Below are 19271 nucleotides of genomic sequence, written 5' to 3' on the forward strand. Positions count from 1 at the left end.
TTATAAGCCGTACAACTTGTCATATTTAATTTCTGAACATGAAGAACGTATTATGTAATTGACTGCAATCTTCCAATGTTTTGCAAACCACAAGATGGCTACCAGTTAAAAGAACAGTTAATTAAGCTTCCGAAGCGGCTTCAGCGTATTCTGCCGTGTCGGCTCCTTATCACTCGTAGCTCCATGAGAATTATCGAAAACGGAAGAGCCACGACGCCCCAGACACTTACTTTGATACACTCGTCGAAATTATTACACCCTCCCTTGTTGCGTCGGGAGTTAAAAGAGAGAAAGAGGGAAAAAAACTTTTAACTTCTTAAAAAAATATTTCTTTTTTTTTTAACTTTACTTGCATCACGCCGAAGTTTTAATTTTCGGATGAAGTTCTTATTGTTTATTACGTTATCGTTCAATTACAATACTTCCTAAACCGTAAGTAATGATAAAAACTGTTTTGTTTCATTCTGCATAAGATACAAATAATTGAGCCTGATGGCTATGTTAAAAGATCATGAAAAATTATCAGGATGATTAAATTGTATCCTAAACAGGAGTAAATTGGTCTATGTTCAAGTTTTTGTTCTTGCCTGGTGGCAAGAGTCAGGCGTTCTAAATATAATTTCTCGAGTGAGAAGTGCAGCAGGGAGAGCAGACATACTTTCGGTCAGTTGCTTCTATGTGGATTTTCGACTTGTTTACTTCCGTTTTTTATTTAATGCTCATTGACAGGTTATTACTTTTTAGTATTTTTTACTCGTAAATGTCTCTAAAGCTATTTCAGTTTCGTTATTAAACCAATGCAGTACATTTTGTGAGAACTGTAGATTGAAAGGAAACTCGAAAATTACTGTAAGGATAAAGATTTTCATCCAATTGGGAGGTTTGAAATTTTAAATCCATCTCTAATGTTTTTAAGAATTTAATAAATAAATAAATAATCAACATTATTTTTATGTGTTCTTTATAATTATATTTAGGTTTCAGGCATAACTGCATTACATTTCTAGTAGATTTGTTTACTTTTTAAAAAAATACGCTGTTTTATTTAGGTAAAATATCTTGAGATCAAAATATTTACTGCTTATGTTTATTTTGGTAGTGTAAATAATGTAGGTTTATAAAATATAAATAATAGATAAACTAAAATTTTATAGCGATAACTTAAATCAATGTAGTAGTTTTGCTTTTAAAGATCTTTTAAACCAGAATTTTCTTTAGATTGAAGTTGTATGTAAATTTCATCATAACATCATGCTGATTTAATGTAAGCCTTGCACGTTAAAATAACTTTTAGGCGTTTTAAGTTTTTCTCTCTTAGCAACATATTGTTGTTTGTATATTTTCTTCGTTGAGATATGTAATTGTGTGTGAGAAATTAAACACTTTTTTCAATTTATTTTGCAATTGTGCTAAAGCTAACGTAAGTTTTCCTTATGTCGAACAAATAGGGGATACTTCAATACATGATATGAGAAATAACATAAAAGCTTCAGAACATTTAAGTTAATCAAGACAAAAATAACGTAATTTATGCGTAAAACATAAAAAAACTATTAACATAATTTTTTAACGTAAAACATAAAAATTTATTAAGATCCATAAAAATTGCCAGCAAATTAGTGTGTTAGAAAAATAGAAACTGAGAGAAGATGTCGAAAACTCAAGATAAAAACAGACAGATAAGTGTTAAACTGCCGCTTAATAAGCGAAGGGAACGTGTCAACTACGAAGTTCTCCGAGAAACTGGTTGCTTTTCTATCGATCGGGAAAGGAAAATTTCTTATGATCGTTCTCAAATGAAATATTACGTGCCAAGAGAAAATCCCGTGTGGTTGGATTTAAATGTTGGTTTTGAGAGCACAAATTTCAGATCAAACATAGTGGGTGAATCGGAAAAAATGGATCACATACTGAAATGGATTGTGCAAGAGAAGTTTCAAATTTTCAAGACAGACAAGTAGGTATTTTTTTTGTTTGCTTCTATAATATTTTATTTTAAATACGTTATTTATGTAATTCATGTAACTTTTTAGTATTTAACTTGGAATTATTTCGATAATTGCGAATCTGGCGATCTTTCTTCATTGGCTCCAGCGCTTGCGCGAGAGGTATTTTTCTTCTTAAATCTAAATAAAGAGACCAGAAACATATATTCACATGTGGTTACTATAAATCAACAGGGTTACCAAAATAAAATTATTTGAGCCACAAATAAGACGCCGTGCCAGATTCCCAATTATCGAAACATCCCCTTTAACTTCTTGGTTACTTATTATGCAATTATGTTTTCTTAGCACATGATTATGTTCATTTTCTTCTAAAAACTTGAGTCAGGGATTGCACTTTGTATTTTTCAAGGTGTATTTGCTATTTTTCCGTTAAAGGTATAGGAGAGACCGGGAATAGTTGGCGAACTTTTTAAACTTTATTTTTTTAATGGTTGTAAATAAAATAGACATTTTTCTTTTATTGCTTATATAATCTATATGGTGTCAATAATAAAGTCGTATTTTCGTTTTGACAGTACAGTGAAATCTGTGTAAGTTGACCACTCGCGGTGCAGTACTTTGGCAGTCAACTTAGACAGGTGGTCAACTTATAGAGGGCAGTAATATATTTTTTTTTTGATATTTCTTGCACCATGTATTCATTTTTTGAGGAATTCACCCTAACTCTTTCTGTTCAACTCACTTTCATTGTTTAACGTTATTAAAGGGGAAACAATAATTTAAAATACTATTCAAATAACTTTGTTAGTTTTTCCTTGTTTTTATATTAGACACTCTAGTTTTAGAAATTCCATACATGCCAGCTAATATTCTCTGGCTTTTTCCATTTTCAGTTAATTTTAATATTTCATACTTTTTATTAATCTCAAGTTAAGCTAACTTTCTTTTTGAAGCCTTTTTATGTAAAACTTATAGCACAAAGAGCAACAAGCTCGACTCTCCCAGTTCATAAAGGCAAAATCAAAATTTCCTATCTCTTAATCCCTTGCACCAGAAACATGTAAACTTTACTCATTAGCAAGCCCAGATCTGCGCACGCGCAGTGCGAGAGGCCCGCGTCCTTAAAAGGGCTAACGGCCCTTGAAATTGAAGAAAAAATAGAAAAAAAAAAAAAAAAAAACTAAGACTTATTCACTTTACTACAAGAGACACTACTGGCCATTAGAGAGGGACCCTATACATATTTTGTTGAAGGGGAATCAAAATGTATAGATCCGGGCCTGATCTTTTTAGCACAATTCCTGTGTTGTCCCAACATATTGCAACTGAAATTAAAGACTTTGAACTTTTCTACTGACACCTATTTTCATTGAACAGAGTACAAAAAGCTATCTCAAATAGAACAACAAATGAAAAACAAGTTTGGAGAATAAAGAGCAGCATTAAGCTTTATGCTGCTGTTTAGTTAGTAAAATGCTGTTATGTCATCAAAGCATTAAAAAAATTCTTGGAAAGCTATAAAAATAATAATAATAAATAAATAAACAAATAATAAAATAAAATAATTTGATGAAGAAAGTTAAAAAAAAAAACCAAGTGGTCAACTTACAAAGGGTTTTTTACAATACTCCAAACCAAATTTGGCGAACATTAGTGGTCAAGATAGACAGGTGGTCAAGATAGAGAGGTGGTCAAGTTACAGAGGCTTTCCTTCATTATATGAGATAGGACTAATTCCGTTCCTGGGTCATTCCATGTGAACTCAACACACCCATTTTACCTCACCCCCTCAGATTTTGATAAAATTTGGCACACATATAGTGGGCACTAAGAATAACAAAAATACAAAATTTCAAATTTTTATCTTGAATAGTTTTTTGTGTACGGCCTTGTAAAGTTTTCAAAAAATCGTGAAAAAACTATAAACAAGCAATTTTCAAATTGCTCTAAAAGCTGTCAAAATTGAGTTAGAGAGGTGGGACCGGTGTTATTTTGTAGCTTTTTTAATGCTCTTTTAAGAGATATGCAACATGTCCTACGTAGTAGTAAAAAAAGTTTTTTTTTGGTGCAAATCAAATTTTTGATTTTGATTTTTTTCAAAAAGTACCACTTTTAAAATTTTCAAAAGAATTCTATAAATAGACAGTACTTTCATAAACTGCCATGCAAAGTTTTATGATGGGATGGTAATGGGATCTATGCCAAAAAAAAATATTACCAGGGGCCAATCCAGGAATTTTTTCTTGCTACCTATTTTTGTGAAAGTATTGCATCATTCTATTTTTGTGAACTTTTAGAGGCATCCTAATTTTTGTAAAAGAGAAGTAGAACAAGTGAAATTTTAGTTCGAAAAGTGTAAATATCATCTAGTATTATTTTTAACAGGTTTCGTTTTTTAACGGGGAGGGGGGAGCTAAAAACCTAAGAAGTACCAAAAATACCATCGTTATTTCAACTTAATGGGCTATGTAATGTGTACAATATTGGAAATTATGAGAAAAACGGTGCCCCAAAATATGTTAAAAGACTGTGATGATATTGCATAAATACACTTTGGCGAGAAACAGCTAAAAATGAGTTAAAACACCACAAAAAGGTTGCTATTCAAGCGATTGTTCATATAAACTTGCTTATAATTTTATTTTATGAGTAAATTTTGTTTTAAACAGAGAAACAATTTTTATATTTTAAAATGCAAATTTTTGTGAAATTTTCGATGTTTTTGTGAAGTTACTGATTTTATTTCTTGATTTTTGTGAAAGTACCTATTTCAAAACAAGATTTTTGTGAAGGTACCGAAAAACGGTAGCAAAATCAGCCTGTATTGGGCCCTGATTACTGACCCCTATTTTTCTTAAATACCAAATTTGACCAAATAATAATTATTTTAATTGTAGTAAAATATATTGTAGTAAATGCTTTCATGACAGATATGAATGTATTGTACTTTAAATTCTTCTTATAAAAATATTAGTAAAAATTAAGGCAAATAAAATACCAAAATTTAAAATTATATCAATTTATGCTGTATGAAATACAAATACAATAAATATTTACAATAAAATTTTCATAAAAACAGTTTTGACCAAATAATAATAATTTTAATGTAGTGATATAAGATTTTATGAAAAATCACTTGAGTAGGGGAAACTGGGAGGTTTGACCCACTTTTTACTAAGGTATTTTTTTTTTTTTTAAAGTTTGAATAAAAAAAATTCCTGTTTGACTTTTTTCGAAAGGAAATATATCCAAGCAACTTTTTACATTGCTGTTATTTATTTAAGTTAAAAATTATTTTCTTTATTAAAGATTTTTCAAGAGTGTTCAAACTGGGTTAAACCTCCCCACTTAAGGGACGTTTGACCGATTGGTCAATTTCAGTATCATTATCTGATGAAGAATTTTCAGCAGCAAAAAAGAGTTTACGTTTCATAGATGAGGAGATTTTTTTTACTTTAGTCGAAGCATACTGCTTAGAAGTTATTTTCTTCTTATCAATCGGGGAAACACCTAATTCTTGAAGTGAAGTATTTAGTGTCTGAACAATCACTGAACTTGTTGCAAAGTCTGGATCTCCGTCTGGAACATTCACCTCCAACTCAGGAGAATCTTTATTTTCAGAATTTTTTTCACTAATGGGCACTGTATTTTTTAACTTAGTTAGGTCTTTTCTACACTGATCACAAATCATGGAGCCATCAAGTATTTGTGGAAATGAACCTGTCATCCAAGATGTGACATTTCTCAGTTTTTTTCTATCTCGAACACAATGATTTGTTTTCTTCAATGGATTACACCACTGAATTCTTACCACAGTACTGCATTTTTCACTAGTTTCCATATTTTCTAAAAAAATCTTAAAACTTGCCTTTTAACTACAAGTTTTAATCATAGATTAAATTCGCTAACACATGAGAAATACTGAAGTTCAAGTAATAATTCGTTTATGTGAGGTATCACAACTATTTTACATTATGGAATGGATAACTTAAGACAGTAATAAAATTTAAAACACTACTTGTTAGCAAGGTCTCTAGTCACTGAATGAATGCTTGTGGAGAGTCTGGCTTGAGCAAGTTAGAAGAAATACCAGACTGCCACATGGGGGGCCATGTGGCAGACTGGTGTTTGTTTTAACTTGCACAGAAAGGTACCAACTTGCTAGATCTGCAGATACTGGATCAAGTGAATGGAAGGGAAAAGTTTTTTTTAAAATAATACTTGCTTATCAAACTATTTAGCCACAACAGTATTTATTGTAAATTTATCAACTTTTCATACAGCATAAATTGATATAATTTTATTTAAATTTTGGTGTTTTATTTGCCTTAATTTTTACAAATATTTTTATAAGAAAAATTTAAAGTACAATGCATTCATATTTGTCATGAAAGCATTTACTACAAAATATTTTGCTACAATAAAATAATTATTATGTCAAAATCTGATATTTATGAAAAATAGGAGCCAGTAGTAATTTTTTTTGACATAGTTCCCATTACTATCCCATCATAAAACTTTGCATGGCAGTTTATGAAAGTACTGTCTATTTATAGAATTTTTTTGAAAATTTTAAAAGTGGTACTTTTTGAAAAAAATCAAAATCAAAAATGTGATTTGCACCAAAAAAACTTTTTTTACTACTACGTAGGACATGTTGCATATCTCTTAAAAGAGCATTAAAAAAGCTACAAAATAACACCGGTCCCACCTCTCTAACTCAATTTTGACAGCTTTTAGAGCAATTTGAAAATTGCTTGTTTGTAGTTTTTTCACGATTTTTTGAAAATTTTACAAGGCCGTATACAAAACACTATTCAAGATAAAAATTTCAAATTTTGTATTTTTGTTATTCTTAGTGCCCACTATATGTGTGCCAAATTTTATCAAAATCTGAGGGGTGAGGTAAAATTTTAATTAAAAGTGTGTTGATTTGACACGGAATGACCCTCCTGACAAAAGCGGTCAACATAGACAGGTGATCAACTTACAAGGGTGGTCAACTTTACAGGTTTTACTATACTATGCTTTGTCTATTTTTTTACATTTTTTTTTTTTTGTGAACCTTCTCAAAATTAGCACACTTGCCCCGTGACGGGGTAAGTAGGCGAGCCGTATGAGGTAAGTCAGTGAATTGGGAAAAACTGATAATAGACCCTGAAAATTTCACAGAAAGCCTCAATGATACTTTAAATAAACAAGTAAATCTTTACCGATGAATGAAAAAAAGCGAAATTAGTATTGTAATTGCTTTAAAATTAGGTATGTAACACCATATAAAGGTTTAACTTTGATTTTAGAAGTAAATGCTGTAAAGCAAATTTTTAAAATGCAAACATTATTTGAAATGAACTATTTCATTTGCGTTCGTTCTTCTTTTTTATGTTTCTTTTGGGTTTACATTCCTTTTTTCTTGGATTCAGATATTTCTTGTATGTTTTGGTCACTTTTTGTGATGATTTGCGCTTTTCTGGTGCAATTATTTCTTCCTGAAGAGCCTTTTTGATTGGAGTATTAAAGAGTATTGCAGTAGACCTCTTTCGTTTCTATCCTTTTTTTTTTATATGACCCGCTGAAGCTTTTGGATAAGGTCGTATATGATCTGGAGTAATGTTCATAGACGTATGTGGGTGTAGCTGAGACATAGCGCTATCTTCAGTAAGAAACTCTAAATCTGAAATATTGAATGAAGTAGCAACAGAGTCTACTCAATGACAGGTACATCCAGTTTTACTACTTTCTTCCAACATGGTTCTGCTGGGACCAACAGATTCACTCGTAGATCCAGGAGATTGGGAGTCTGGTTGATCAGTGACATAACTTGGCATGAAGTAACAGTCCTGAAAAATGTTTAAATTGCAGGGAAACATGCAAAATTACGGTAACCGGGTCGCGTTGGCGTATTTTTTCAAAAACTGCCAAATTCGGCACCTAGGATTCAATGTAAACAAAGTACTATAATGTAAACAAAGGAACTCATCCAATGAGAGTTGACCCAAAGAAAAGGGGCGGAGCTTCGGATTGCTTAAACCATCACCATGGTAACTGAAACTGTTTATTAACCTTTTTCTTTCTCTGATCGCAACCATAAAGTAACAAAAAAAAAAAAAAATAAATAAAATTATTTTTTCCATTTTAGAATATTGCAAAATATGAAAAGAAACAAATGATTAAGCCTATTTTTTATAGAACTATATTATTTTTCTTACTTTGAAATTAAGTTTGCAGAAAAGGCAAATTAGAGAAAACTTATTTCAAGATGTTAACATAAATGTGGGGAGATAAACTACAGTATCTACAGAGATGAATTTTTGAGACATTATTAAAAGAAACGTGTTTTGGATTCGATATTAACATTAGCGAAATGCCGGAATTAGACCTTTTTACTTTCTTCTATATCTAATATATAGAAGAAAGTATTGGATTCGTGCAAATTTTCGAATTTCGAATTTTGACGGATTCGAACGTTTTGAGGTGTGCTGAGTTCATTTCGACTATTTTTGGAAAATGTCTGTCTGTCTGTGTGTATGTATGTATGTGTGTATGTATGTGTGTCACGTCTGTGTGTGACCAGTTTTTTGTGGCCGCTCTACAGCAAAAACTACCGCATGAAATCGAACGAAATTTGGTACACATATGTGCCCGTATGTGAACTTGTGCCCATTGGTTTTTGGCGCGAATTCCTCCAAGGGGGGTGGAGCAATGGGACGTTTTTTGAGTTACGCGTGCTTGCTATTCCTCAGGAAGTAACTGGCGGAATCAAACAAAATTTGGTCCATATGTTGCCATTAACAGGAGCAGGTGCTGATTCAATTTTGGTGTCAATAACTCAAAGGGGGGTTGAGCTATAGAACGTTTTTTGTCGTCAATTGTGACTGCTGTATCTCAAGAAATAACGAACGGAATCAAACAAAATGTTTTTGACAAGTAGCCCTTAGTGGGTATAAGAGCTGATTTTATTTTGGTGTCAACAGCTAAAAAGGGGGTAGCGCAATCGCCCGTTCTTTTTTTCCATTGTGAGTGCCCTATCTCAAGAGGTAATGCTACGTTCTGGTTGAAATTTGGAATATATGTGAATCCATACGTAAACAGGCTTTGGTTCAATTTTAACTCCAATCGCTCCAAGAGGTGTTGATTTTTTTTTTTTTTTTGCGAATAAAAATAGTTTTATTAATGCAACAATAAGAAAGATAAATCGTAATAGATTGTCGTCTGCGTATTTCTCGTGATTTTAATTGTATGGAAATGATCGGAAATATTATCTCAATGATTTAAAATTTTTAACTGTTGCCATCTTATGTTTGTTAATAAATAAAATATTTGTAATTAATTCAAGTAAAGCTTTTAAAGTAACTTTCAATTTTCGCTCTTTGTTTTGTTTTTACAATAATTCAGACATTAGGATGGTCGTCAAGTTTTTGCATGTGTAATTTTGTTTTTGTTGGGAATATTGCTTCCTCGTCAAGCATGGGGAGGGATCAGAAAAAAAAAGAAAAATATAGAAGAAAGTTTCGTGATGGCCACAACATACTAGTTTTCAGTGAAAAGCAAATAAGCAAGCTTGTACAAGAAAGCTAAAGTACAACGCATGGTAAAAATGCGAACAATATTTTAAAATAAAAATTTGCCGATACTGCTCTTTACGTTTCCATTGCAGTAATATTGCACTCATTTTTTTCCTTTAATTTGATGAATTTTTAAAATAAAAAAGTATTTAGAAGCGGAGGTGTAGGAAAAGAAATAAAATATCATGATGCGTATGAGAACTTTTTAGTTCTCATGACGTATATGATGTTACAATTTTTATCAACATGTTTAATTTCCTAAGGAACATTAAAATGAAACATAAATTTCTACCAAAATTTCACAAAAGTAAAAGTTGGATAGAACACGACATTAATCTGAAATAATCTGAGAAAAAGCCATTAAAAATACTTACTGTTTAATTAATACTTAAAACGATCTGCTAAACAAGTTAAATCACATCAAAAGATCCATTCAGAAAACGTTATCATAACTAAAATTATAATTCTAACTTACTGAATAAGTCACTACGATAATTAATAAATTTTAAATTTAAGATACAATAATAAAGGAAATAACTTACTGCGAACACATTCCGAAAAAGTATCCAAAAGGAATGAATAACTTATATTTAAATCTATTCGCAACTCCAACGAACTATAGGGGGCACTGCAGTCACTGTCTAATGGCCGACTTAAAAACTAAAACAAACGCATGTGGTAACGAAGAAAATGCTAAAAGTGTTTTGATTTTTGTTCGTATATATGATTTTTTCGCTTTATTCATTTGAAAAGGTTTTTCAAAGTCTTTTGGTTATTCTGACTCATATAGAAAGAGATTAGAAACCAAAAAGTATTACGAAAGTAAACAATTAATGCAGAACACACAGTAAGTTGTTCTGAAGCAGCCATTTTCACGATGTTGAATTCGGAATTCATAAATTTTTGGTTCGCTTCGAACAGCATTTTCATTTTGTACCGTTTTTTCTATACATTAGTACATATTAAGTTCAGTTTCGTGACATTTCCAGCATTTGTTGACATTTTTGTCACATAGTGCACATACGTGGCAGACTGTCAAGAGTAACGTTTAACACTAGATAATTTATTTCTATGACTATATGATTGGATATCCAAAGAAATCATGCATTTAATTCATTCGTCATGGAAATGATTTACCTGATATGCGAAATCTTGTCAAGATACATTATTCTTTCACACAATTTTAAAACCATAACCCTATAAACAGATTTTTGGCGAACTTTTATTTTTTATTGTTCAAATTCTTAACGTTCTTTCTGGATTTTTCAATCTGTTCTGCGATAAATATTTTCAAGAAAATTTATTTGCATACTGTCTATTTCAGTAGGATACTGTAGTAACAAAGGTTATTTAAATCATTTATGTGGAATTAGGTTAAGGAAAAGTGTCCAGTCAATGTTGTTAAGTTCGTTTTTTTTTTTCATCGAATTGAAAAACTGATATTTATTCAAATTCACTCAGAACAAAATAAATAAAATGTGTACTCACAGTTTATATATGGTGGTAGTTTTCTTTTCAGTTGATTGACCATTATTTCTTTTTACTTATCGAATTCTGTAATCTTAGTATCATTTTATTCCACTCATGATAAAAATTAAAAATGGTTTAACTAAAAACGCGAAATCTCGCCAAGGCTACTTTGCTCGCACAATACTAAAACTATAACCCTAAACAAATTTGGCGAAACCTTTCAGCTGAGAATAAAAGGCATGAAGTAAATTCTTTCTCGGTTAAACATTTTTCATTTTGTTCTACGATAATAAATTCAAGAAAACATTTTGCATACTGTCCATTCCAACTAAATGCTGCTGTAAAATATGATTAGTTAAATTAATTTAAGATTAAAAAAAACTCATATTCTTACAAATTCATACAAAACAATAAAAAATTTTACCTGGTATAACGTTATCCAATTTTGTTAATCCAAAGTTTTCTTGTTTACGCTTCCACCATTTAATACTTTTTTGAAAGAAATAAGGAAAACTAACATTATTTTGAGAAGCTCGAGAATACTACTAAGGGACTTATTAATTTCTGTAGCTGAAAGCAAACTAAGACACATCGATTGCGTTAATAAATACTCAGAACAAACTGCCTGTGTTTACGTCAACAGACACACGTGGAACGCAACGTGGCAATGTTTTAGTTTCATCGGCAGTTTTGTAAATCACCGCAAGGTAGCGTATTCGAGTGCTGGAGTTCCGAATTCGCTATTCGCAACTCCAACGAACTATTAGGGCTCGACCGATGGCATTTTTTGGCCGATGGGCCGATGCGATTGTTGGCCGATTGTTCAAAGATGGCCGATGGCCGATGGCCGATTGTTTTCCTCCAAATGGCCTATTGCCGGTGGCCGATGGCCGATGCTGTTGGCCGATGGCAAAAAAAAAAAAAAAAAAAATCTAACAGAAATAAATTGATAAAATTGTCAGGGATTTAAAGGATCATTGATTCATTTCACTTTACTTCCTTTCTACGGATAAGGAATTGTAATACTCTCCCCCCCCCAAAAAAAATCAGATTTCGACCTAAATTTTTATTTTATGATCATCCAATTTAAACTTCACAAGTTTTTTCTGTGCATATGTACATGCATATGTACCTAAGAACATATAGATGACCGAAATATCCATTTTGAAAGCCTCCTTAGTTAAAATTATCGCAAATTCTCTTGTGATGTTTTCATGCGCGTAAACTTACGTCACTCAAAAACGTTATGAAATAGTAAGTTGAGAACTCATACTTAGGTAGTATGATCTAAAAGTTCGAGGACAAGTTGTATAAAAATTTACCGTGAGTCTATCTACAAAATAGTCACCTTTAACGCCTATGCACTTCTGCCACCGTTCGTATAGCTTTTAGAAGGACTCCTGGAAGACATTTATCGCAACCTCCTGTAAGGGCTCTTTCGCTGCTGCTTTGACTTCATCGTGGGGAAGAAGGCGACTTTCATGTTGAGGATGCAAACCAATAACATCACGTTTCGTCGGACTTAGCTCCGTGTGACTTTTACCTGTTCCCAGCAAAAAAAAACATTTGCATGGACGCCGCTTTCTTCCGTCAGGAGAAGATAAAGCTGCATCACAGAAGGTAGTGAAAAATGGCTTCCAGGAGTTTTTCCAAAAGTTATATGAACACTGGCAGAAGTACATAGTCCCTCAAGATGACCTTTTGTAGGTGGATGTACTTCGGTAATGTGAACTATTCTGGGTAAGGTTTTATACAGCTTATCCCTCGAACTTTTGGATCGTACTACGTACAATCTGTATAGGGCGTAGTCATGCTTCTCCTTTTTTGACTGCTGTATAATGGAAGACGAAAAACAGCAGCCAAAAAAAAAAAAAAAAAAAAAAAAAAAAAAAAAAAAAAAAAGGAAAAACAAAGAGACTGTTTAATAACCAATTGATTTTTTTTTTAAGTTTTAAATTGAACATATAACTAAGATTTCAGTAACATTTTAATAATGCTTTGATTTAGGTAAACTAAACATAGTTAAAAAGCATTAAATTATGTTGTTTAATCATTCAAAAAAAAAAAAAAAGCTATGAAGCCGTCAACAAATTACGCTATTAAAGTGGAAAGATTGCACGTAGACATTTTTTAGTCATCAAGTTAAACAAAAAAGGTAACAGATAAATTACAATATTAAATCATAATAGGAATATTTTTATATTTATTTAAAATTTATGTATAGAAAAGTTGGCATTTTTCATAAAATGTATAACAGTGGCGTAAATTTTGCGGAAAAAAGAAATAGCCACGAAATGAGTGAGATTCTTAAAACGCAGCTACAATAAACAAACTCAATATTTACCCCAAGTTAATAACTGAATACATATACATACTACTTGATTTGATGTTTGCACACGTAATATTGAACAATTTGATTGATTAATCTTTTATGGAGCACTACAAACACGTTCAAATCAAATTTTTCAATTTAACAATAATTTTCTGAAATTTAAAAAATTGCATAGTAGAAAATCCTTGAAACTTTTCTATAACATATTATTAAACATATGATGAAAACGAAAATAACTTATTCATTGATTTTATATAAATACATAAAAATAGTTACAACAGAAAAAAAAATCGATCGCTATTAATGATGCGAAAAAGGTGGCGCATTACAAAATATAGGTGAAACAAGTATAAAAAATACGCAAAATGACATTTCGTGACCAAAATAAATAATCGCTAAATATCTAAGAAATGCTTGAAACGACGAGGGCGGATTAGGGGGTCACCTTCTAATTTTGGAGAAACTCACAATGTTAAACTTCGGCCCCAACTTCGGCTTAATTTTTTTAGTACAGAAGCGCTACCACCAACGCCTCAGAAGAGTTTCTGAATCTACTTCAGCACTTCCGAAGAAAAATTCAAAATCTCTTTGTTTTCCGAATTATGTCACAATTCAAAACGTCTTTAATCAATTTCTAATTAATGCTCTAAACTCTTCCTAAACAATAGATAAAACTTGAAAAAAAAAATCTCTAATTTTATGAATGGTGTTAGTTTTAAACAACTCAGAAGTACAACTTTAGTTTCATTTCAGAAATTGAGGGAGTAGGAGGAGGAGCACGCAAGTGTTCTCGGAAATACAAAAAATAGTCGCAAAAAATAGAGTTCAAAATAATAATAAAAAATGAGCAGAAAAACCCTTTTAAAACTTGCACCCGAGTTTGTTTTGACGTGCAGTGGCGGATTTAAAATGTAGCAAATGTTGCAATTGCGCGAGGGCCCCATAACCATAGGGGCACCGTAGGAGTTACAACAATGCTTTTGATAAATGTTTTACAACTTCTGTGATAGAGAAATACGGCCCCAAAATGTATTTCGACGGGCCCCAATCTTGTAGCTCCGCCGAAGCGATACAGAAAAGACTGCATTACTATGTGATTCATATTACAAACATCGAAAAATTAAAAATTACCGTCGGTTCAACGGGAATCGAACAAAATGAAACAAAACCGGTTTCGCCATCTCATATTTGTTTCCACAGTCTCCAATTCGGTAATATATCACCAAACGATCGTCAGCCAGAGACGCTATAATAGTTTCGCATTGAAATAAGTAATTAATAGCCACAAAAAATCAGTTAATAGGCTTTTTAGAACATCCGATCGAAAACAAAAAGGGAAGGTCACAACTGGAACGTGCGCACTTCCCACAGGCGAAAATTTAGCCTTCTACAGCTTACCATTTTTTAGTTATGACTTATGAGAGATACATACGTGCATCCAGCCGCAAGAAACAACGCAATAATTAACGTGTTTGGTACCTGAATGTAGTATTAAAAACTCTTTCAGGGGTGACTAAAATATAAATTCATACTGAAATTTAAGTAAACAATTTTGTTTGAAAACAACAACTCCCTTTACCTTGTATTAAAAAGTAAAACAAAGGTCTTTTTTTTTTTTCAAAAACATCGGCCAATTCCATCGGCTTTTCGATGTTTTTAAGGCCGATGGGCCGATGTTTCCTGCAAGTTAGCATCGGCCGCCGATGCCGATGCCGATGGCTAAATTGTTGAACCATCGGCGCCGATGCATCGGCCAGGCCGATGCATCGGTCGAGTCCTACGAACTATAGGGTGGCACTGAAGTCACTGTCTAATGGCGGACTTAAAAACTAAAATTAACGCACATGGTAACGAAGAAAATGCTAAAAGTGTTGTGATTTTTGTTCGTACGTATGATTTTTTCGCTTTATTCTTTTTAAATTAATTTTCAAAGTCTTGTGGATATTCTGGCCCACGTAGAAAGAAATGAGAATTCAAGAAGCATTACTAAACATCAAAGATTAATGCAAACTACGTAGTTCGTAGTTCTAAGCAGCTATTTCCACGATGTTGAATTCGATATTTATCAATTCTTGATAAATAATAATTGTGGCCTGACAAGAATAACAATTAATGCAAGAAAATTCAATATGACATAACAAATTGTTATCTAAAGAAGATGATACTTTTTTGCCTTGCTTGGCTAGCGCTTATTGTTTTCCATTTGTAGCTGAGTTCGAATTCCCGAATCGGTTAATTTAAAAATTTTCTGTTTCGATTTTTCTAATTTCTGAGTTATGATTTAATTGTGTCATGTTATGCAAATCATCAACAAAATTCTCACGGATATATGGTGGTAGTTTTCTTTTCAGTTGATTGACCATTATTTCTTTTCACTTATCGAATTCTGTAATCTTACTACCATTTTATTCCACTCATGATAAAAATTAAAAATGTTTAACTAAAAACGCGAAATCTCGCCAAGGATACTTAGCTCGCACAATACTAAAACTATAACCCTAAACAAATTTGGCGAAACCTTTCAGCTGAGAATAAAAGGAATAAAGTAAATTCTTTCTCGGTTATTCATTTTGTTCTACGATAATATCTTCAAGAAAATATTTTGCATACTGTCCATTCCAACTAAATGCTGCTGTAAAATATGGTAAGTTTAATTAATTTAAGATTAAAAAAACCCCCATATTCTTACAAATTCATACAAAACAATAAAATTTTTTACCTTGTATAACGTTATCCAAGTTTGTTAATCCAGAATTTTCGCTTTCACCAGTTATTAAGGAAATAATGAAAACTAACATTATTTTGAGAAGCTCGAGAATACTACTAAGGGACGAATTAATTTCTGTAGCTGAAAGCAAACTAAGACACATCGATTGCGTTAATAAATACTCAGAACAAACTGCCTGTGTTTACGTCAACAGACACACGTGGAACGCAACGTGGCAAAGTTTTAGTTTCATTTGCAGTTTTGTAAATCACCGCAAGGTAGCGTATTCGAGCGCTGGAGTTCCGAATAACTTAAAAAAGTTAAAAGGACAAGCATTTCGCGATGTAAAATTTCATAAAATGTTTCAAAGATCTAAAAATTGAAAAAACACAATATGTTGCCAATTTTAAGAAAACAATTACCTTTGAGAAAATTAAAAATATTATTCAATGGAATTAAAAGAAAAAGATTTATTGAACAAATAACGCAACTCCAACGAACTATAGGAGGCACTGCAGTCACTGTCTAATGGCGGAGGAAAAAACTAAAACAAACGCATGTGGTAACGAAGAAAATTCTAATAAGTCTAGTAAATTTTGTTCGTATGCATGATTTTTTCGCTTTATTCTTTTTAAATTAATTTTCAAAGTCTTGTTGATATTCTGGCCCACGTAGAAAGAAATGAGAATTCAAGAAGCATTACTAAACGTTAGAAATTAGTGCAAAATACGCAGTTCGTAGTTCTAAGCAGCCATTTCCACGATGTTGAATTCAATATTTATCAATTCTTGCTAAAACTAAATAATAATTGTGGCCTGACAAGAATAACAATTAATGCTAGAAAATTTAATTATATGACATTACGAATTATTGTCAAAAGAAGATGATACTTCTTTGCCTTGCTTGGCTGGCGCTAATTGTTTTGCATTTGTAGCTGAGTTATTTTTCTCAAATTGCCGAATCGGTTCATTTTAAATTTTTCTTTTTGGTATGTTTCTAATTTCTGAGTTATGATTTAATTATGTCATGCTATACAAATCATCAACAAAATTCTCACGGATGTATGGTGGTAGTTTTCTTTTCAATTGATCTACCATTATTTCTTTTTACTTATCGAATTCTGTATATCTTTCTACCATTTTATTCCACTCATGATAAAAAATAAAAATGGTTTAACTAACATGGGCGGAATCTCGCCAAGGATACTTAGCTCGCACAATACTAAAACTATAACCCTAAACAAATTTGGCGAAACATTTCAGCTGAGAATAAAAGCAACAAAATTAATTCTTTTTCGGTTAAAAATTTTTCATTTCGTTCTACGATAATATATTCAAGAAAAATTTTTGCATACTGTCTATTCCAACTAAATGATGCTGTAAAATAGGGTTTGTTAAATTAATTTAGGATTTAAAAAAAACCCATATTCTTACAAATTCACACAAAACAATAAAATTTTTTACCTGGTATAACGTTATCCAAGTTCGCTAATCCAGAGTTTTCTGGTGGTTAACGCGCTTTCCCCATTTCTCAATCAAATCACTTTTTAGAGGGAAATAATGAAAACTAACATTATTTTGAGGAGCTCGAACACTTTCTGTTGCTGAAAGTAATCCAAGACACATCGAATGCGTTAATAAATACTCAGAACAAACTGCCTATGTTTAAGTCAACAGACATACGTGGAACGCAATGTGGCAATGTTTTAGTTTTTTCGGCAGTTTTGTAAATCACCGCAAGGTAGCGTATTCGAGCGCTGGAGTTGCGAATATAAATTACAATTTTGTAAAGATGAGTTCTGAAATGGTTGATGGGTCAAACGAATAGCAAATCAGCTTTGGTGTAGGGTTACCAAAATTGCTCCTTCGCCAAGGTAAGGAAGCGGGTTGCCGGAATGAAATATTTATCGCCGCGATCCGGTTACCGTAATTCTACCGGGAAACACACCAGTTCCCTTGGAATCATTCATAATATTTATGGGGTTGCTTCTTGTGGTGGAAAAGCAACCGTTGGTACGTCGTAAATCGTCATTGGCTTTCCTGGATTATTCACCATCCAAGAATCACTGACGGAATTAACATACTTTTTGAATGGGCCTTTTAAACTCTTATCAAGAGGCAGCAACTTATGGATACAATGTGATGGGAAAGAAAGTAGTGTTGTTAATATTTTTAGTAGTGTAGTAGTTTCCTTACAAAAAATCAAGCCCTTCTATTGACGTGGGAGTAGTAAATCTTTAGGAAGTGAATTAGAGGTTTTTCTTTGAACATCTAGTGTTTTTTGAAAAATCCTTTAAGAAATGTGGAAGCATTTCGGCTGTCATCCACCCACTAGGAAATGCACCATACATGCAGCATCTGGTGGGGTTTTTCCGTTGATTGTTTTTCTCTTGTATTTTCTCATTTCCGGAAAGAAGAGCACGTATGTTGGCAATTGAAAAGCAAGTCTATAAAAAATGATAAGCTCAAGAATAGTGTAACTAATACAACTATTTCATTAAATTGACAATTTACAAAAATTTAAATTTCCATAGTTTAATGTTTTGACTCTAAAAACTTAACTCTGGGCAAGTATGCGAATTCGCACACTACTGAAAAAGTTTCGCCTACTAGCCCCAACTTGCCGTATTGAAATCAAGTTACACTGGTTTAAAAATAGATTCATAAAATAATCTGAATAGGACGTTATTTGTTGTGTAGTATCATGGGCTATTCAATATTAATAAGTTTTGGTAAATTTCTCTACTATTATGTGTTTTATAAGAAAATAACTAAGGATGAAAAAAAATATTTAACACTGCGAATGCAACTTTCTCTCTTGCAACACGTTCAGTTTTGCAGATTTCACTGAAAATTCTCTTACAGTTGCGAGGCAGCTACGTGGTTACGTGACAGCTCTTACAGAGCTGTCACGGTAACCGAAAACGATAAAATTATTTAACATTCTACCACTTATCACTTCGCATACTAGCCCCGGTCTCCGCTACATCACGGCGCATTTTTAATCTTGGTGATTAAATTCGCCAAACCAATAATGTATAGAGTGTGATCCAAAAGTCAGTAGACTTTTCAAAACCTTATAATGGGGTTGTTTCCTTCAGTCAAACGTAGTACTTTTTGTCTCTGAAATTGATAGAATAAGCGAAAAAAAAAAAAAAAAAAAAAAAAAACATGGACTCAGATAATACTTTTATTTTTCCAACAGTTTTTTTTTAATTAATTTTTTTAAAATGTCCAATTTTTTCAAAC

At 32.1% G+C, this 19271-nt stretch overlaps 1 protein-coding gene across 2 annotated transcripts in view; it reads left to right on the top strand.

Annotated features, from left to right (window-relative positions):
• The first annotated feature begins 400 nt into the window (after positions 1 to 400).
• LOC129228162 (decapping and exoribonuclease protein-like) overlaps positions 401 to 19271 on the top strand; it is a 35851-nt gene continuing 16980 nt past the window's right edge. The window contains exon 1 of one of the 2 annotated variants that reach the window (XM_054862816.1): positions 401 to 432. The gene's annotated coding sequence lies outside the window, so the exon portion shown is untranslated. Of the gene's footprint in view, positions 433 to 1175; positions 1958 to 19271 lie in introns of those variants that run through there. The other variant, XM_054862815.1, reaches the window with a different exon arrangement.

The sequence above is a fragment of the Uloborus diversus genome, chromosome 8, assembly GCF_026930045.1.
Source record: "Uloborus diversus isolate 005 chromosome 8, Udiv.v.3.1, whole genome shotgun sequence".
Lineage (NCBI taxonomy): Eukaryota > Metazoa > Arthropoda > Arachnida > Araneae > Uloboridae > Uloborus > Uloborus diversus.